Genomic DNA, 22,658 nt, shown 5'->3' on the forward strand with positions numbered 1-22,658 from the left:
TAGTCATTTGTCAAGGTTGGACTCTTGTGGATGCATTAAGCACTATTGTAAATCACTTCTACAATTTGGCAAGGAAATGAACCAGGGTTTTGCAGCATTTTGTGGGATTCTTGTGGTAATGTGAATTAGCATTGTTTTCTCCTCTTTTATTCAGTTTATATTATGTGTATATGTTCCATCATCTCTCTTTTTCTGCATAACTAAATGAATCAAGATTAAAGGGTGGAATCCATTGATGTTCAGTGCTCTGCCTTGGGGTTTTATTTAGTTTTAAATGTTTTCTGCTGTTTGAAGAGGACTCATGAAACTTGCATGCCCTTTCCAACTCCTCACCAGTCTTTAGACTCACCATCACATTCATTTCAAAGTGCTAAAACACTTGCCTACCTCGCCCCACAGAAACCTCTGCAAATCTGTGTTGATTTCCCGGACCCAAAGCTGCCTTCCTCATCTGATCCAGCAACCAAACATTAAAATCAATCAAAATCCTCTAAGCATATACCTAGCCTAAAATTAGTATTCATACCAAGTCATCTCAAGCCTTACTTGCCATATTTTCTTTGAGATTGACAAGGAGAGAGCCCTCTCCCGACCTGGTAGGGCTAGCTACTAGGTTAAGCGTGGTTTGATGTTACCCTAGACCTGCCTTTCTCAGCCTGAGGTAGATTTAGGCTCTAACATAGTGGTGACTCCACTGGGGAACGTAGTTTTATGTTCCTCAGCAAAATGTAATCAAGTTCAGATCTGATTGTTGATGGTGGACAACGATCAGACACCGGAAGGCTGAAATCATTCACCTGGCGACTCCAAATTAGTTTCAAGATCAGATCCAAGGAATCCATTGGAGGATGCTCCTAACCAGCAGAAAAATGAAAGGACAATATGGAAAGATCAGGTATTCAAGTTGGAATTTCATCCAAGACATTATGTTCTTTGCTATAAATTATTTCTTCTCGTTTCCCGAGAATGTCAAGAAGGCTTTACAAAGTATATTGTGTTCGAGAAAAGATCCAAGACCTGCATTTCATTCTTTCCCTTTGAAGATTGTGAATACCAAAGATTTGCATGCCTTTGATCTTGATCAAGACCCTTCTTCCAAATCTTATGATGACCGTCTTCAAACTGATGAGCCTAAAGAGACCAAGACTAATTCTTCACCTTCTGTACATACTCCTATACCTTGTAAAATTCCAGATAGATATAAGCCTCTGATTTTACCTCCTATATCCCATGCTTTCCCTAAAAATCATGACCTATATCTACCAAGATTTTATGGTGAATGCGACAACATCACTGCCGAGAGACATGTACTGAATTTTGAGTCTTTTGTTGACCTTTTCGAAGTTGATGAAGAAGATGTTAGTATTAGGCTTTTTGCTCTTTCTTTGCAAGGCAGAGTCAAGAGTTGGTTCAAAACCCTGCCTGATGCGAGCATCTCAGATTTATAGTAGTTCATCAAAGTTTTCCTCTATAGGTGGGTGGTTAGACAAAACCCTTTCTTGATTATAGAAGAGTATAACTAGCTGAAAAGACTGCCAGGGGAGACAGTACAACAATTTTCTGCCATATTTAACCAAGTCTATTTTTCGATCCCGGTTAATATAAGACCTCCTCCTAGATTTGCTCTCTTGCACTACCCGGAAGCCTTTGATCCAGAAATGGAGTTTTAGCTGAAGGAAATGAACCTTGCAAAACTTGAAGAGATGCAAAATAGTGCAGTAGATGTAGAGGCTAATTTGTTGATCAGAAGGGCAAAGTTGAAGGAAGAAGAGAAGAAGAAGATAGATCCGGAGGAATCGACAACTTTAGAGGTAAAGCTTGACATTTTGGTAAGTGCAGTGCAAGAGATGATGCAAAGGATTACCACAAGGAAAGAGTATAATGTTCAAGACCATGGCTCGCTGATTAAAGAAGAACAAGTTGTTGATCCAAAACATTTTGTTTCTTATCCCAGTTGTCATAGACCTCATAATGATTGTTTTATAGATCATCTTGGAGAAGAGAGATCTGTTGATATGACATGCATGCTTGATGATGTATTTTTTACTGACGATTTGCCTCAGTATGATGATGATTATTTTCTCCAAATAGAAGCTAATCTTGTAGACAAATCAGCAACTAGTTTGTGGGAGGAGAAAGTTCATTTTCCGCAGTTCGAATACAGTGATCAGCCGTTACATATCAGCCATGGAAGTGAGGAGGAAAGTGCATCAAATTTTGAAGTAAGTGAAGGATCTTTGGCTTTTTGTTTTGCTTCGTTTTAGTTCATTAGAGACAACTTTCATACAATCAGAAAATAACCGCCGACAAGTCTTGATCTGGACCATCTTGAGGGCAATGAAATCCTTGTTCAAGACTCTTCATATCCAGATTTGCAGCCTCCGAATGCCATTGATTTTCAAGTTGCAAATGAAGACTTGGAAGCTGGACCATATGATCAAACAATGCAAGATGATTCCGTTCCACTTTGTTTTGAATCATTTCAGTTTTTGAAAGGAAATTTGCATAGTACATTTTCAGTAAAGGATGAGCAACTTCTAGAAAATCATGTAATCTCATCGGAGCCAATAGAAAATGGGTTGTAGCAATCTTTTCAAGTTTTTCATGATCCAATAGCTGATGTGTTGGATGATGTATGCAGTCAAATTCTTTCTCCATTAGCTATGTGTGAGCTTGAAACATGTACTGATACAAACTTGATCCGGCAGTTGGTTTCTTTGTCATTTTCAGCAGGAGTCTCATCACAAATCTCAGATGAAAGTTTGCATTCATGGTACAAGGAGAATAAAAGTAATCCATTGGATGAGCTGAGTCCCAGTGCACATGAATTTCAAGATCCTTATGCAGTGTTTTTGGAGTCAGATAGAGAATCCATATCATTTAACGGATTTGTTTACAAGTTTTCATGGGATTTTCCTTTCAGTAGTTCTCTATTGTTGATCATAAGCAAGCACATGCGGAGAATTCAAACAGTAGTCAGAATACTTACTTGGTTGCATTGGTTGTTTCATTTCACTTGATCAGATGATGAATGTAACAGTTAGAGTAGGTTTTATTAAATAAGCTCCACTTCGAGCGTCTTTTTCAGTTTGTCAGTGGTGTTTTAATATTGAGTCTGTTAGCGCTTGAATTTGGCCTTAGGCTGAAAAAGACAAAATTCAAGGCAACATCAAACCACTTAGCCTCGTAGCTAGCCCTACGGGGACAGGAGAGGGCTCTCTCCGGGTCTATCTCGGCAAAAGGTTTTCAAAGGGCTGAGATGACCAATAAAGAATACTGATTTTAGGCTAGTAAACTGATAGGAAAATTTGATTTAATTTTTTTTAGGGTTTTGTTGGAAAACTGAGCACAACAATTTTGGGTGCGGGGATGAGACACAGTTTTTGCAGAGGTCTTTTTGGGGCAAGGTAGGAGATTGCCTTGATGCCTTTGAAATAAGTGAATGGATATGACCGGTGAGGAGTTAAGGAGAGCAAGAAACCATCGAGAGTTCTCCTTAAACAGATGAAAACATAGATATTAAGCAAACTTAAAGGCAGAGCATAGAAACCATGAATTTTACCTTAACACTTCATTTACTTAATTTGCAGAAGAGAAGAGTAGGAAAATGATACACATAACAAACTTACAAGTACATGAGAGAAACACACCATCAACACAAATCACCACAGGAATCCCAAATAGTGCTGCAAAACCGTGGTCCTTCCTTTGCCAAAATTGCAGAGATACAAAGAGTAATACAATCTAAGCTTATCCCTCAAGAGTCCAACCATGAAAATGACTAAGAAAGTACATAATATAGGCAAGCTAACACATTTCCTTGCCTCTAGGGGTCGAGATCATCATCCTAGGAGCTGTTTCAACCAATTCTAAACTGAACACTACAATCTAGGCAGTCAAAACAACTTGCCTCTATAAGTTAGGAAACCAATTCATTCATTAATTTTTTGCTATTTTATGAATGAATCTTCTAGAATAGGTAAAAAGTGTCATGTCAACATGAAATTACATCAATTACATCAAGGAGGATGAAAAATCCCACCAAAAAGTCAAAACTGGTCAAATGCTGCGTTTTCCTGAGCTGAAGGTGAAAAATTGAGAAAATGTCCTGATGCGTAGCGCGCCATTTCTCAACGCGTAGCGCGCCTTTGAGCCCACTTTTGGGGCACTTCCCGGCATCCAAATGAGGCACAAGTGGGATTTTTGGAAAGGTCTGGATGTCTACTCTCCAGCCCAAGTGGAATTTCTCAATTTGGTGGCCATTTTCCCCTCCAAAAATGCAATCTCCCAAGACTGCTTCCTGTGTGTCCAAAAAGTGGCAGAAGGTCATTTTTTGCTTGTTTTTTTGACCTTTTGAGGGCTCAAATCTCCATGAAATGTCTTGGCAGTGGCTGAGAAAGTGTAATTTGTCATGAAAAATCCAAAAATTCTGAGTTTTTGTGAAATGGACCTCCCCAACTTAAGGGTAGCGCGCTACACGTTGAGCCAAAACCCTGATGCGTAGCGCGACTTTCAGATGCTTTTTGGAGGCCTTCCCGGTGTCCAAATTGGGCACAGGATAGCTCTTTGGAAATGTATTTGAGTCTAATTTCCAACACAACTGAAACTTTTCAATTTGGAGTTCATTTTCTTTGTAAAAAATCAAATCTTCCAAGACTAGTCAAAATGTGCCAAATGAGGCTGCCTCAAGGCAGAGTGCTGTTGCAGTCAACTTTTGAATGCCTTCCTCAACTCCAAATTGAGCTCAAGATAGCTCATTGGAAAGATCTTTGTGTCTAGTTATCATTTGATTCATCAAGAAAGTCATTTGGCCAACCAAGCTAGGAGAAAACTTGATTTTCCCAAGGTCACTTCAGAGGTGCATTCGATTCTCCTGAGGCAACGATATTTTTGACATTTCTCTAAAACCATGACACCTGTGTAGAAAGTGAAGGAGGTTTTTCTTCTTTGGAATGTTTTGGACAAAAACCTCTCTCAGTTTTCCAAAATTCATCTTTGATTGCTCTGAAACATCTTTTGAGTGAAACTTATCCCGATGTGTGGAACAAGGGATTTTGTCGAAATGAAGCGAAATGAAGGGGATGAGGGGCTTCTAAATTCTTGGGGAAATTTTTGGAAGTAGGGAGGGATGTTAGGAAGCAAGGGAAAGTGGAATCGTGGAGATCAAGTGAGGGGAAGGGGTCCAAAAGGGAAAAACACAGGCCCAACCTAGAAAATTGCCAAGTTGTAGCAAGAAACTAGGGTTTGCGCGAAAATGAGGAATTTGGGGGATCTCAGAGATGGGAAGCATTTGATAAGGTACTTTAAGGATAGGGGAAGGTGTATGAACATCTGGATACAAGTTTTGCTAATGATTTGACCATCCAAGAGAAATTAGCTTCAAAACCCTAGGAGAGGGAAATGACCTTACCTAGGCGCAACTGAAGCATGAACAAGATGTAAAATGACTCATTAGACATTGACATGATAATGAAAACCCTATGAATGATGATATATTCAGCTGAATAGTGACATAGATTGGCATTTGGGCAATTTTGAAAAGAGTGAAAGCAAACCCTAGACCTAATGCCTAGTGACCAAATTTTGCTTGAAGACTCACTGAAATGACAAAATTTGACCTGGACACTCTGAGACCACTTTGTAAGAGAATATTTGATCACTGGAGGAAGGCTGGAAAGATTGACACTAACATTGGCTCCAATGGGGATGGTAGCTCCTTGGAGGTGCCAAGAACGACAGATCTTTGGGAGAGCAGACCAGTGCCTTATCCATTGGGCAATGGAGTCAAAAACTCAAACTAAAATTTGTGACTGAAAAATGATGACTTGACAACACAAATTGACTCTCACTCAACGAAAAACTGACGTGATACTTCAACACAACCGACAAACTGAAATGATGCTCAAAGTGGAGCTTATTCATCAAAACCTACTCTAACACTTTCATTCATCACCTGATCAAGTGAAATGAAACAACCAGTGCAACCATGTAAGTATCCCGTTTGATGTTCGAATTCTCCGCAAGTGCTCACTTATGAACAACAAAAGAGAACTACTGAAAGGCAGCTCCCATGACAATTTGAAAACAGATCTGTAGAATGATATGAATTCTGTATCCACCTCCAAAAACACTGCATAAGGATCTTTAAATTCAAGCACACTGGAACTTAGCTCATCCAATGGATTACTTCTCTTTTCCTCATACCATGAATGCAAACTTTGATCTAAGCCTTGTGACGAGACCTCTGCTGAAAATGACAAAGAAACCGGCTGCCGGATCAAATTCATATCAGCACATGTTTCAAGCTCACATGTAGTCAATGGAGAAAGACTTTGACTGCAAACCTCAGCCAAAACATCAGCTATTGGATCATGAAAAACTTGAAAAGACTGTTGTAACCCATTTTCTATTGGTTCCAATGTGATTACATGATTGCCTACATGCTGCTCATTCTTCACTGAAGATGTACTATGCAAATTTCCCTTCAAAAACTGAAATGATTCGAAAAAAAATGGTATGGAATCATCTTGCTGAACATATGTTTCAGCTTCCAAGTCTTTATTTGCAACTTGACAATCAAGGGCATTCGGTACTGCAAATCTGGATATGAGAAGTCTTGAACAAGGTTTTCATTGCCCTCAAGATGGTCCAAATCAAGACTTGGCGACAGCTGATTTCTGATTGCATGGAAGTTGTCTCTGATGAACTGACATGAATCAAAACAAAAAGGCAAAGATCCTTCACTTACTTCAAAATTTGCTGCACTTTCCTCGTCACTGTCATAGCTGATATGTGATGGTTGAACATTGTATTCAAGCTGCTGTAAATGAACTTCCTCCTCCCACAAACTAGCTGTTGATTCGTCTGTAAGATTAGCTTCTGTTTGGAGAACATAATCATCATCATACTGATCAAACTGAGGCAAATCATCAGTATAAAACATATCATCAAGCATGCAGGTCATATCAACAGTTCTTTCTTCGCCAAGGTGATCTACAAAACAATCATTATCAGATCTATGACAACTAGGATAAGAAACAAAATGTTTTGGATCAACAACTTGTTCTTCTTCAATCAGCGAGCTTTGAACATCATAATCATTCCTTGTGTTGATCTTGTCCATCATCTTTTCCACTGCACTTACCAAAATGTCAAGCTTTACCTATAGAGATGTTGATTCCTCCGGATCTATGTTTTTCATCTCTTCTTCCTTCAACCTTGCCCGTCGGATCGGCAGATGCGCCTTACATTTACTGCACTGTTTTGCATCTCATGAAGCGTTGCAATATTCCTTTCTCTCAGCTGAAACTCCATCTCTGGATCAAAGGCACCCGGATAGTGCAAGAGAGCAGATCTAGGAGTAGGTCTTATATCAATTGGGATTGAATAATAAACTTGGTTAAATCTGGCCGAAAACTGTTGTACTGTCTCCCCTGGCAATCTTTTCAGCTGGTTATACTCTTCTACAATCAAGAAAAGGTTCTGCCCGATCATCCACTTGTCGAGAAAAACTTTGACGAACTGCTGGAAATCTGAGATGCTCGCATCAGGCAGGGTTTTGAACCAACTCTTCACTTTGGCTTGCAAAGAAAGAGCAAAAAGCCTTATACTAACATCTCTGCTATCAACTTCAAAAAGGTCTAGAAAAGACTCAAAATTCTGCACATGTTGCTCAGCGTTGACATTCTTACATTCACCATCAAACCTCGGCAAGTATAGATCATAGTTTTTGGGGAAAGCATGAAGAACAGAAGGTAAAACAAGAGGTTTATACCGATTTGGAATTTTACAAGGTGTAGGGGTATGTACAGCAAGTATAGAATCAGTCTTGGTCTCTTGAGGCTCATCAATTTGAAGATGGTCATCACAAAATTCAGAAAAAGGATCTTGATCAAGCTCAAAGGCATGCAAATATTTGGTATTCACAATCTTCAAAGGGAAAGAATCAACTGCAGGCCGAGGATCTCTTCTCAAATACAGTATACTTTGCAAAGCCTTCTTGACATTTTTTGGAAAAGAGAATAAATAATTTATGACAAAGAACAAAATGTCTTGGATGAAATTCCAACTTGAATATCTGATATGTCCATATTGTCCTTTCATGTTTTTGCTGGTCGGGATCATCCTCCAGTGGAGTCTTTGGATCTGATCTCGAAACTGATTTAGAGTCGCCAGGTGAATGATTTCAGCCTTGCCAGTGTCTGATCGTTGTCCACCATCAACAATCAGATCTGAACTTGATACATGTACTGGGGTAATTAACAAGTTAAATGTCACGTTTACAAGCTAGATCGGAGATTGACTGAAGCAGCGTTTATCTACTTCCGCTAATGCAAAGCAAAAGTGTTTCGAAGGCTACCTGGCATAACTTCAGGCTCCGTCTGTAGCTTATAAAACAAATGACATCAACCAGCAAACCATTTGTTCTTCCTCAGTATGGTCGCCAATATGTTAGTGCTTGAATTTGGCCTCAGGCTGAAAAAGACAAAATTCAAGGCAACATCAAACCACTCAGCCTCGTAGCTAGCCCTACGGGGACAGGAGAGGGCTCTCTCCGGGTCTATCTCGGCAAAAGGTTTTCAAAGGGCTGAGATGACCAATAAAGAATACTGATTTTAGGCTAGTAAACTGATAGGAAAATTTGATTTAAAATTTTTTAGGGTTTTGTTGGAAAACTGAGCACGACAAATTTGGGTGCGGGGATGAGACACAGTTTTTGCAGAGGTCTTTTTGGGGCAAGGTAGGAGATTGTCTTGATGCCTTTGAAATAAGTGAATGGATATGATCGGTGAGGAGTTAAGGAGAGCAAGAAACCATCGAGAGTTCTCCTTAAATAGATGAAAACATAGATATTAAGCAAACTTAAAGGCAGAGCATAGAAACCATGAATTCTACCTTAACACTTCATTTACTTAATTTGCAGAAGAGAAGAGTAGGAAAATGATACACATAACAAACTTACAAGCACATGAGAGAAACACACCATCAACACAAATCACCACAGGAATCCCAAATAGTGCTGCAAAACCCTGGTCCTTCCTTTGCCAAAATTGCAGAGATACAAAGAGTAATACAATCTAAGCTTATCCCTCAAGAGTCCAACTATGAAAATGACTAAGAAAGTACATAATATAGGCAAGCTAACACATTTCCTTGACTCTAGGGGTCGAGCTCATCATCTTAGGAGCTGTTTCAACCAATTCTAAACTGAGCACTACAATCTAGGCAGTCAAAACAACTTGCCTCTATAAGTTAGGAAACCAATTCATTCATTAATTTTTTGCTATTTTATGAATGAATCTTCTAGAATAGGTAAAAAAGTGTCATGTCAACATGAAATTACATCAATTACATCAAGGAGGATGAAAAATCCCACCAAAAAGTCAAAACTGGTCAACTGTTGTGTTTTCCTGAGCTGAAGGTGAAAAATTGAGAAAATGTCCTGATGTGTAGCGCGCCATTTCTCAACGCGTAGCGCGCCTTTGAGCCCACTTTTGGGGCACTTCCCTGCATCCAAATGAGGCACAAGTGGGCTTGTTGGAAAGGTATGGATGTCTACTCTCCAACCCAAGTGGAATTTCTCAATTTGGTGGCCATTTGCCCCTCCAAAAATGCAATCTCCCAAGACTACTTCCTGTGTGTCCAAAAAGTGGCATAAGGTCATTTTTTGCTTGTTTTTTGACCTTTTGAGGGCTCAAATCTCCATGAAATGTCTTGGCAGTGGCTGAGAAAGTGTAATTTGTCATGAAAAATCCAAAAATTCTGAGTTTTTGTGAAATGGACCTCCCCAACTTAAGGGTAGCGCGCGGCGCGCTACGCGTTGAGCCAAAACCCTGATGCGTAGCGCGCCTGAGCCCTACGCGTAGCGCGACTTTCATATGCTTTTTGGAGGCCTTACCGGTGTCCAAATATGGCGCAAGATAGCTCGTTGGAAAGGTCTTTGAGTCTAGTTTCAAAAAAACTATAATTTTTCAATTTGGAGTTAATTTGCCTTGTCAAAAATCAAATCTCCTAAGACTGGTCAAAATGTGCCAAATGAGGCTGCCTCAAGGCAGAGTGCTGTTGCAGTCAACTTTTGAATGCCTTCCTCAACTCCAAATTGAGCTCATGATAGCTCATTGGAAATCTCTTTGTTTCTAGTTATCATTTGATTCATCAAGAAAGTCATTTGGTTAACCAAGATAGGAGAAAACTTGATTTTCCCAAGGTCACTTCAGATGTGCATTCGATTCTCCTGAGGCAACGATATTTTTGACATTTCTCTAAAACCATGACACCTGTGTAGAAAGTGAAGGAGGGTTTTATTATTTGGCATGTTTTGGACAAAAGTCTCTCTCAGTTTTACAAAATTCATCTTTGATTGCTTTGAAACATCTTTTGAGTGAAATTTATCCCGATGTGTGGAACAAGGGATTTTGTCGAAATGAAGCGAAATGAAGGGGATGAGGGGCTTCTAAATTTTTGGGGAAATTTTTGGAAGTAGGGAGGGATGTTAGGAAGCAGGGGAAAGTGGAATCGCAGAGATCAAGTGAGGGGAAGGGGTCCAAAAGGGCAAAACACAGTCCCAACCTAGAAAATTGCCAAGTTGTAGCAAGAAACTAGGGTTTGCGCGAAAATGAGAAATTTGGGGGATCTCAGAGATGGGAAGCATTTGATAAGGTACTTTGAGGATAGGGGAAGGTGTATGAACATCTGGATACAAGTTTTGCTAATGATTTGACCATCCAAGAGAAATTAGCTTCAAAACCCTAGGAGAGGGAAATGACCTTACCTAGGCGCAACTGAAGCATGAACAAGATGTAAAATGACTCATTAGACATTGACATGATAATGAAAACCCTATGAATGATGATATATTCAGCTAAATAGTGACATAGATTGGCATTTGGGCAATTTTGAAAAGAGTGAAAGCAAACCCTAGACCTAATGCCTAGTGACCAAATTTTGCTTGAAGACTCACTGAAATGACAAAATTTGACCTAGACACTCTGAGATCACTTTGTAAGAGCATATTTGATCACTGGAGGAAGGCTGGAAAGACTGACACTAACAGAGTCAGTTTCAAGTCAGTTTGTGTTTTCGAGTCATCAATATTCAGTTGTGTAATTTCAGCTTGAGTTTTTGATTCCATGCCCAATGGATAAGGCACTGGTCTGCTCTCCTAAAGATCTGCAGTTCTTGGCACCTCCAAGGAGCTACCATCCCCATTGGAGCCAATGTTAGTGTTAGTCTTTGAAGCCTTCCTCTAGTGATCAAACATGCTCTTACAAAATGATTTTAAGGTGTCAAGGTCAAATTTTGTCATTTCAGTGAGTCTTCAAGTAAAATTTGGTCACTAAGTATTAGGTCTAGGGTTTGTTCTCACTCCTTCCAAAGTTTTCCAAATGTCGGTCCATGTCACCATTCAGATGAGTGTACCGTCATTCGAAGAGTTTTCATCATCATTTCAGGTTTCAATGGGTCATTTTACACCTTGTTCGTGTTTCAGTTGTGCTTGTGTAAGACTCATTTCCCTCTCCTAGGGTTTTGAAGGTAATTTCTCTTGTATGGTCAAATTATCAAAAAAACTTGTGTCCTGATGTTCATACACCTTCCCCTATCCTTAATGTACCTTATTAAACACTTCCCATCATTGATATCCCTCAAATTCCTCATTTTCCCACAAACCCTAGTTTCTTGCTACAATTTGACAATTTTCTAGGCTAGGCCTGTGTTTTTCCCTTTTTGACCCCTTCCCCTCACTCAATATTTGAAATTCCACTTTCCACTTTTTCCTAACATCCCTCGCTACTTCCCAAATTTTTCTCAAGAATTTAGAAGCCCCTTATCCCCTACATTTCACTTCATTTCTTCAAATCCCCTATTTCACACGTTGGGATAGATTTTACTCAAATGATGTTTTTGAGAAAGAAAAAATGAATTTGGAAAAAGTGAGAGAGTTTTTTGTCCACAATAGTACAAGGAAGAAAAACCTCCTTCACTTTTTACACAGGTGTCATGGTTTTGTCAAAAATATAGTTGCCTCAGGAGAGTTGCTGCACCTCTGGAGTGACCTTGGGAAAATCAAGATTTATCCTAGCTTGGTTGGCCAAGTAACTTTCTTGATGAGTCAAATGATAATTAGACATAAAGATATTTCCGATGAGCTATCATGACCTCAATTTGGAGTTGAGGAAGACCTTCAAAATTTGACTGCAACAACACTCTGCATTTAGGCAACCTCATTTTGCACATTTTGACCAGTCTTGGGAGATTTGAATTTTGGTAGGGAAAATGAACTTCAAATTAAAAAATTCAAGTTGTTTTGGAAGGTAGACTCAATAAGCGTTCCAACGAGCTATCGTGCACCCAATTTGGACACAAGTAAGGCCTCAAAAAGGTGGTCTGAAAGAGGCACTACGCATAGAATCAATGGCGCCGTGCATAGAAAGTTTCAACACATGCTTTTCCAACAGGTGCGTAGCACCACCGGTGCTACGCTTTTGATGAGGACCTAAATTTGCAAAAAAGTTTACATTTTTAGAATCAGCATGAAAAGTTATGCATTCTCAAAAATGGCTGAGAAATTTTGACAAGTTCTGGACCTCCAAAAGGCCCAAAAACAGCCAAAAAGTGCCCTCTCTGCCACTTTTTTGCCACACACGAAGCAGTCTTGGGAGATTTACTTTTTGGAGAGGAAAATGGACTCCAAATCAAAAAATTCAAGTTTTCCTAGAAAGTAGACTCACCAATATTTCCAATGAGCTATTCTGCACCTAATTTGGACTTCGGGAAGCCTTCCAAAACTGGTCTGGAAAAAATGTTATGCATAGGATTAGTGACGCTGCACATAGGAGGAAAATTTGCCAGTTTTGCCTGTTTGTTCAAAATTTCGCCTAGTTTGCTGTCAGTTTGACTTTTTCTTCTCTCTTGGTCAATTAATGATGTAATATGGTGTAACTTGATGTACTATGATGTAAAATATGATGAAAGTGACTTGAGGAGATAGATACATCAGTTAGAGTTGGTTTGAGGATGAATGAATCAGTTTCCATAGTTTTAGAGGCAAGCTGTTCCACTGCCTATTTTTCAGTTCCTAGTTTAGATCTTGTTGAAAAAGCTCCTTGACTCATGGATTCGACCCCTGATGGCTAGCATAGGTGGTTTGATGCCTATATCTTGTACTTTCTTAGTCATTTGTCAAGGTTGGACTCTTGTGGATGCATTGAGCACTATTATAAATCACTTCTGCAGTTTGGCAAGGAAATGAACCAGGGTTTTGCAGCATTTTATGAGATTCTTGTGGTAATGTGAATTAGCATCTGTTATTCAGTTTATCTTATGTGTATATGTGCCATCATCTCTCTTTTTCTGCATAACTAAATGAATCAAGATTAAAGGGTGGAATCCATTGATGTTCAGTGCTCTGCCTTGGGGTTTTATTTAGTTTTAAATGTTTTCTGCTGTTTGAAGAGGACTCATGAAACTTGCATGCCCTCTCCAACTCCTCACCAGTCTTTAGATTCACCATCACATTCATTTCAAAGTGCTAAAACACTTGCCTACCTCGCCCCACAGAAACCTCTGCAAATCTGTGTTGATTTCCCGGACCCAAAGCTGCCTTCCTCATCTGATCCAACAACCAAACATTAAAATCAATCAAAATCCTCTGAGCATATACCTAGCCTAAAATTAGTATTCATACCAAGTCATCTCAAGCCTTACTTGCCATACTTTCTTTGATATTGACAAGAAGAGAGCCCTCTCCCGACCTGGTAGGGCTAGCTACCAGGTTAAGCGTGGTTTGATGTTACCCTAGACCTACCTTTCTCAGCCTGAGGTAGATTTATGCTTTAACACTATTTATAACATAATCTTTTATTTATTTTTTTATTATCAAGGGAAATTAGCGGACGAATAGACTTACACATCCGCTCATACCGAGCTATAGAATGAGCCTCTCGACTCAATTAATCCCATATTTGGTCCCAAAATATATTATTATTGGACACTTGGTCATCATGCAACCACAAAGAAAATGTGGTTATCCAAAGTATTTCAACAACTTATTCGATCTCAGTTTCTTAAATATTGACATCACTGGCCTATAATAAAAATAAGAATATCATGAAACAAATGCGAGCCCTGCTAATATCCCTCAGTCTCTCAGTGAAAATGTTATGGAAATTTGCCGAAATAAAACCCCACTAAATATCCCCCGAAATTAACTCGATGCCTATGGGATAAATTAACGTCTAAAGGCATCGACTATCTGCTTCTTAGGAATTACAATCCGAAAGAAGACCTTGGGGCCTAGGCGATAGATTGAAGTTAATGTATTTACTTATTTAAAGAGCATTAAATGTCAGTACACATTTCAGAATTGATGAATCGACCATTTTGTACCTTTGTCTAGTCATTCACAAGAGGCATGGATTTTGTTTTTTATTTCTACTAGTTTGAAGATGCGCTTGGAGTCTGTTACATCGTTCGTTAAGTGATACTGATAAAAAATGAATTCTTCTAAGTATTTATGACTGATTCAAATGCAACTTAAAATGGTAATTCAAATAATACTTAAATAAAATAAAAAATAAAAATACATTTTTGAAATAATTTGTTAAAATATACTATATATATATATATATATATATATATATATATTGAAATCACTAGTTATATATACGAGAGACAAAAAAATATAATAAAATGTGAAGCATTAATAAATGAAATGAAATGATATTTTAACGTCCACGAGACTAAAAATAGCCTATGGGACCATCAGTTCCCTATTTTTCGCCTTTTCCCATTCAATCTTTTTCTTGTTCAAATTGATGATGAGTTGGCCCAACCTTCCAATAATCCTCTCGCTGAAAAGACAATGCCAAGAAACCGATGCTAACATATTCCCATAACTTTCTATGATGTCTTTGAACACACCACGTTCCCTAATTAAATGCTTTTCTAATTCCACTGCCCTAAATGTGCAAAATGTACACACTCGTTCTTCCCAAGCTTCTTTAGGCTTTTTCCACCATCCTATTTCACACTGAAGTTAATGCAAGTTGGTTTTTAATTGAGCAATAAGAACCTTTGCCCTCCACGGAATGTTATCTCCATTGTACTCTTTTTGTTGGAGATCACACGTAGGGTTGAATTCCTCAATGTTGTACTTCTTCTTTCTACCCAACTCTTTTCCCCATAGCTGTTTACAAAACTTCTCCATAACAACATTCTTTAGCTCCTTGCTATTTGTGGGACATGCATTGAACACACCACGTTCCCTAATTAAATGCTTTTCTAATTCCACTGCCCTAAATGTGCAAAATGTACACACTCGTTCTTCCCAAGCTTCTTTAGGCTTTTTCCACCATCCTATTTCACACTGAAGTTAATGCAAGTTGGTTTTTAATTGAGCAATAAGAACCTTTGCCCTCCACGGAATGTTATCTCCATTGTACTCTTTTTGTTGGAGATCACACGTAGGGTTGAATTCCTCAATGTTGTACTTCTTCTTTCTACCCAACTCTTTTCCCCATAGCTGTTTACAAAACTTCTCCATAACAACATTCTTTAGCTCCTTGCTATTTGTGGGACATGCATTGAGGTAGATATTCCATTTTTTCATCCATGCATAGTTTTGTCTCGTCCATATTTTCTTTCTTTCACTTGTGCCTTTATTGAAGATAATATTAGGCCATCTACCTACTCCCATTTTCTCAATTCTTTTTAGATATCTTATGATCCGCAACATAGCAATTGCTTCGATGGGAGTTGCTCTTGTTTCACTCAACATTATCTCATAAGGTACCGAGCTTTTTATTGTGAACTTGCTCATGATCAAGCATTTTTGGATTTTCTCAATTTGTTTCCATTTTGAGACGGGGTGCTGCTAGCCCATAATTCACACTCATATAGCATCACTGGACAAACTAGGAGTCCAAAAATCTCTTTAATCATTTTTCAATCCTATAACTCTACCTCTATACATCTATTTTGAAGAGCATATAATGCTTTCCACCCTCTTAAAATTCTCTTCTTTCTGTAGTCCCCCCATTTAATTTTGTTGTTGAAATCAATCCTGAGGTACTTGTACTCATTTACTTCTTCAAGAATGTTTCCTTCAAAGAAAAACGTACATTGGCTCTGCTTCCTTTTATAAGAGAAAATCATTGTTTTGGTCTCGATAATATTTGCATCCCCACTTCTCTACAAAAATTTTCAAGGGAATATAGGTGCATCTGCAATCCAATGGTTGAGTTAGAAATCAATACAAGATCATCAACATATAAAATAAACTTTATCACAAATTCCCCCAACCAAATACCATCTCCACCTTGCATATTTAGCCACTCTTCCAGTTTATCAATATATAAACCAAAAATAGTATGGGGTAGAGGGCAACCTTGATTGACTCCAATGTCACTTCTAAAGCTTTCTGAAATACCCGTTGAGGTTCTAATTTTGATTTTCACCTCTTCATAAAGTCTATGGACAATGACTCTATAATGCAAAGTAATTTAAATTTCTTCCATTCTACACCACAACTTATCTCTAGGGACTATGTCAAGTGCCCTTTTGAAGTCAATAAAGCAACAAAATACTTCTTCTTGCCCCCCCCCAAACCTTTTCGATAATGTGTCTCAACATGATACCATGATCCACTGTAGAATGCTTCGTCCGAAAATCCGCTTGTCCTTTTTCCCTCTTTTCTTTTACTTCTTCCCACTTACTGATTCTATTTTCTACCATGCTGCCGAAAATCTTTGCAAACAAAGGATTGATCATAATGGTTCTATAATTGTAAGGATTATTAATGTCTCCACTTTTAAAAAGGGGTATTTTTAGGCTACTTGTCCAGTCTCTTGGGAATCCTTGCCAAGTGATGTTGTTGAATATTTACATGATGTGCGGTGCAAGAGTGTACATTCCCCATTTTAGATACTCTACTTGAAGTTCAACCAAGCCTTTTTCCTTTCCAGTTTTCAGCGTCTTAATTCCAATCTTTACCTCCTGTCACGTGAAGATATTTGTAGTTGTCTTGATCTTGGGGGGAGGCTCAACCTCTGATTCTTTCTTATAGAGTTGCCTTACATATTCAAACCGTTGATTGGTTGTAATATTATTTTCGATTTGCTTCTTCCATGGTTGAAGTTCCTATTAGAAAATATTTGGTATATTCTTGCCTAGATGTATTAACTCTTCTCGCCTTGTTTGCATGAACTCATCTTTTTTCCTTTTTAGCATCTACTTATATAACTTTACATTCAGCTTCTCCTTGCCTGTCTTTTACAAGGTTCTCCTTGAAATTTTGCATTCTTCATCGAACCAAGCATTTACAGGAAAATAATTCGATTATGATTTCCTATTTTTTTCTCTTTTGCACTTCTCAAGTGCACTTTGAATTATATTTGTTAACTCATGGCTATGAAGCTTTGGAAACCAATATTTTCCTTCTGAATTAATCTCTCTAGAATCATCTTGAAGATAGTACATTTTTCTTGTGTTAGAAGAATTTTTACCCTTGATGGTGATTGTGTTATGCAACTGGCTCCAAAATAGAAGAAAAGAGAGTTCAACGACTTCAAAACCAACCTCTTCGAAGGGGAAACCTCCTTTACATTACACAAATGAACATTTCTTGGATGATACAAATGGAAAAACCTCCTTTCTATATATAGGAGTCTAATGGGTTACAATATAATCAGAGTCGACATAACAATAATAATGTAAGGGCACAACAATAACAATAGTGGGCTTCTATGGGGCTCAATAGTAACAATATGGGGACAACATAGGCACAACAATAACAATAAGGGGCTAAAATGAAAATAATTATAATAAGGGAATACAATAGTATTATAGGGACCTAACATGCCCCTCTCCTTCAAAAAAGCGTTGTCCTCAACGCTTGAGTAGTTCTGGATGCTTCTATATAAAATTCTCATCCTCCCATGTGGAATCTTCAGCGGGTAAGTTCCTCCACTTGATGAGATACTATGAAATCGATCGATTTCGTAGATGTCGATTTGTTGTTTCTGTGACTGCTTCAGGTGCCAATATGGTTTTTCCTTCCTTGTCAAGTTCTAGCAATATTGTTTGAACTGGGAGCTTGTCACCTGTAACCTTCTTTAAGCATGAAACATGGAAAATTGGGTGCACTCGGGAAGATGTAGGAAGCTCTAATTTGTATGCCATAGTACCAATATTTTGTAACACCTTATACAGACCATAATAATTTGGTGATAATTTATTATCCTTCTTAGCTTGCTTTAGGGACATTTGTTTGTATGGTTGTAGTTGTAGAAATACCCAGTCACCTATATCAAAACTTCTTTCTTTGCGATGTTGATCTTCCTATTGTTTCATTCTATTCTGCGCCAAAATGAGGTTATCCTTTAAGAGTTGGAGAACTTGTTGTTGATGCTTGATGTGATCTTCCACTGCTTGAACCTTAGAATTTTATTTTAAATATGATGTGATGGATGGTAGATGATATCCATAAAGTGTCATAAATGGGGTCATTTTCGCTGCAATATGGAAGGAAGTGTTATACCACCATTCAGCCAGAGGCAACCACTTGATCCATTGTGTATGTTTATCAGATACAAAGAAACAAAGATATCCTTCCAAACATTTGTTCACTATCTCAATTTTCCCATCAGATTGAGGATGATAAGATGAACTATGAGCTAACTGAGTACCCAAACAAGAAAATAATTTTGTCCAAAAACTTCCAGTGAAAATGGGATCTATGTTGCTTACAATAATCTTTGGGTTTCCATGTAGCTTTTGAATTGTTTCCGTAAATGCAGTAGTAACTGTACTGGCTTTAAATAGATGATATAATGCACATAAGTGTGCATACTTGATAAGTATATTAATGTTGGGTCCCTATAATACTAGTAATTACCCCATTACTATTGTAGTTGCATTATTAATATTATTGTGCCCCTATTATCTCCATATTGTTATTACTATGTCCCATAGAATCCCTCTATTGTTATTTTTGTGGCTTTATATTATTATTGTTAGGTCGGCTGGGTTATATTGTGACTCCTTAGACTCCTATATATAGAAAGGAGGTTTTGTCATTTGAATCATCCAAGAATTGTTCATTTATGTAATGTAAAGGAGGTTTCCCCCTCGAAGAGGCTAAATTCTAAGGCGTTGATCTATCTTTTCTATCTTTTCTTGAGCTGGTTTCATAACATTTGGTATCGGAGCTTTGGATTCTAGGGTTTCGCTGCTCCAAATAGGTCATCGTGGAATTTTATCTATAACTTTTTTTCTGCGATGTTTCAGTAGCTAAAAAAAACCCATTTGAGAAGACATCGTGCTGAACCTCGGGTCCGAATTTCAGAGATTTTCGTGCTATATTTGTGGAGATATGATCTGAGGAAGTTGGTCTTTTTGCAGACTCTTGAATTACATTCCAAACAGGTGACCTGGGGAAAATCGTCATAACTTTCTCTCTGAGAATCGGATTGAAATTTCGTAAGAATTTACAAAAAGAGGATGAACTATAGTTTCTTGTAGATATTTTTCAGAGCCAAAGGTCAAAACAATGACTCGTGGCACGTCGTACAAGTTCGCTCTACTAAACTAGTCTATAATCAAGTCACTGTGGGAGATTTCGCATAACTCTTCCTTGGAGAAGCCCATTTGGGTTAGACTGGTGGCATTGGAAAGAGGACACAGAGGGCTACTGCAGGTCGTAATTTCAGAACTGGATGATCAGAAAGTACAAAGATACATCAGAGGCAATATCGAGCTCCTACAAAGTGAAAAAAGGTGTGTAGATTTTCTTAAATTTTTGCTTAAGCTTGGTTTGAAAATTTATTTTGAAGGAATTCAAAGGGCATAGTAGAGCATTATTATCGGTAACTGATGCCCTGAGGAAAGAAAATGCAAACACCTAGTAAGCAACCTAAAATCTCTAGCATGACTCATGAAGAAGAGGAAGAAATGCTACATGATATATCAAAATTACAAGAACAAGTGCAACAAATGTCACTCTCACAAAAGCTAACAGAAGCTAAGATAAATGGCGTGGAAGCTAAGATGAATGGCATGGAAGCTAAGATGGACAAATTGAAGATAGATTTGAACACAAATTTGAAGACAGGCATGGCAGATTTGAAGACACATTTGACAAATTTTCTACAAGAAATACTTACTAATGGTGAAAAGGTAGTAAAGGAAACTTATGATGCGAACAAAAGAAATGTTAATCATGATTTCTTAGACTCTAATGTGGGATCGAAGACCCACCATATTCCAAAAATCGATATGAGGAAGTTTGATGGCAAGGATCCTGCAACATGGATATTACAAATGGAGCAATTTTTCAATCTCAATAATGTGCAAAACACACAAAAGGTACGTATTGCAACTTTATATTTGGAACCAAATCAGTTTGTATGTTATCAATGGCTTTGCTCTCGTAAAAAAATTATCACTTGGGAAATTTTTACAAAAGAATTGATAGCACATTATGAGGATACAAAAAGCAACACTTTTTTTAACCAATTGATAAGTCTCAAACAAAAGGGTTCAATAACCGAGCACATTGAGGAGTTCCAAAAATTGAACATAAAGGTAAAAAATATTCCAGAGGAGCATAGGATTGATTTGTTCATAGGGACTTTAAAGGATAATATCCAACATGATGTTCGCCTTTGGGAACCTGATTCATTAGAGAAGACATTCAGGTTAGCAAGAAAAATGGAAAGCAAAATTATGGCAACCAGGAAGCATACCACTCACAACTATAAAGATGGAAGTGTGTTTTCCCCTAGTCTTCCACAACCTATAAGGTTGACACCACAGCAATTGGAAGAAAAAAGAGCAAAAGGGCTTTGTTACAGTTGTGATAGAAAATACACTAAAGGTCATAAGTGTGCTGAGAAGAAATTTTTCTACATAGATTGCGAAGAGGAAGAAGAAAAGGAGCAAGAAAGGTAAAAAGAAGAGGATATACTCCAGGAACAAAGCCTAGATAAAGAAGAAATGAATCCGACCATATCTTGTAATGCATTGGTGGGAATTACCACTCCTCAAACCATCAAGATAGAAGGACAAATCAAGAAGAAAAAGGTAATAGTGTTGATTGATTCAGGAAGTACCCACAATTTTATTCATTGTAAGGTAGCAAAAGAATTGAATTGCTTCTTATATCCAGCACCAGAGTGTCAAGTGATGGTTGCAAATGGTGGAACAATAAATTGCTCTGGAAAGTGCCATAATATCAAGCTATCGATGGGAGAATATCTATTGACTAGCCCAATGCTTTCCATTCCAATGGGAGGTGCTGATGTTGTACTAGGAGTCCATTGGCTACAATCCTTGGGTACAATAGCTTTTAATTTTCAAGAACTTTTCATGAAATTTTCCGTGGAATGAAAGGAAGTTGAATTAAGGGGAATTGCAGGGAAACCGAGAAAGATAATTAACTCTAATGGTATGACAAAGCTTCTAAAAAAGGAACAAAGGAGTGTAATTGCACAATTATGTTCACTAGATGTTTCCACATTGCAATCATCTATTTCTCCAGATCTCCAAAAAGTCTTGGACAATCATTCCAAGGTATTTGAGACTCCCAAAGGTCTCCCACCTATTCGTGATCATGATCATGTTATTCATTTGATTCCAGGAAGTGTTCCTCCAAACATCAGGCCGTACAAATATCCCTATGCCCAAAAGAGTGAAATTGAACGTATGGTTGCAGAAATGCTAGAGGATGGTATAATTCAACCGAGTCAAAGTTCTTTCTCTGCTCCAGTAGTATTAGTGCACAAGAAGGATGGATCATGGCGCATGTGTCCGGATTATAGGGAGCTCAACAAGCTCACTATTAAAGATAAGTTTCCGTCATTGATGAATTACTGGATGAATTGCATGGATCAATTTACTTCACCAAGTTGGATCTTCGTTTAAGATATCATCAAATTAGAATGAAGACTGAAGACATTCCGAAAACAACATTTAGAACTCATGAGGGTCATTATGAATTTTTGGTCATGCCTTTTGGCCTTACCAGTGCACCTTCAACATTTCAAGGTTTGATGAATTCCATTTTCAAACCATTCCTTAGAAAATTTGTGTTAGTATTTTTTTATGACATACTAATCTACAACAAGTCTTGGAAGGATCATGTTGAACATGTTGACAGGGTGCTACAACTATTGGAGGAGAAACAATTATATGCAAAAAGATCCAAATGTTTCTTTGGAGTACAAGAGGTGGAATATCTGGGTCATATTGTATCTCATGAAGGAGTTAAGGTAGACCCTAGCAAAATTAAAGCCATTAAGGAATGGAAAATCCCCACATCCATAAAGCATCTGCGAGGATTTCTCGGGTTGATAGGGTATTATCGCAAGTTTGTTAAGAATTATGGGAGAATAGCAGCACCTCTAACAACATTATTGAAGAAAGATGCATTTTCATGGACTCCAGAAGCAACAAAGGCCTTCGAACATCTTAAAGAGGCAATGTGCCAAGCACTGGTCTTAGCTACACTGGACTTCACAAAAACCTTTATTGTGGAATGTGATGCTTCAGGAAATGGAATTGGTGTTGTTTTAATGCAAGATGAAAGATCCATTGCTTTTGAAAGTCGTCCAATCAAGGGAAAGTTTTTACACAAAGCTATTTATGAGAAGGAAATGTTGGCA

The sequence above is a fragment of the Pinus tabuliformis genome, chromosome Q (genome assembly GCF_031772625.1).
Source record: "Pinus tabuliformis cultivar Carrire ecotype Pingquan chromosome Q, CPIR1, whole genome shotgun sequence".
NCBI lineage: Eukaryota > Viridiplantae > Streptophyta > Pinopsida > Pinales > Pinaceae > Pinus > Pinus tabuliformis.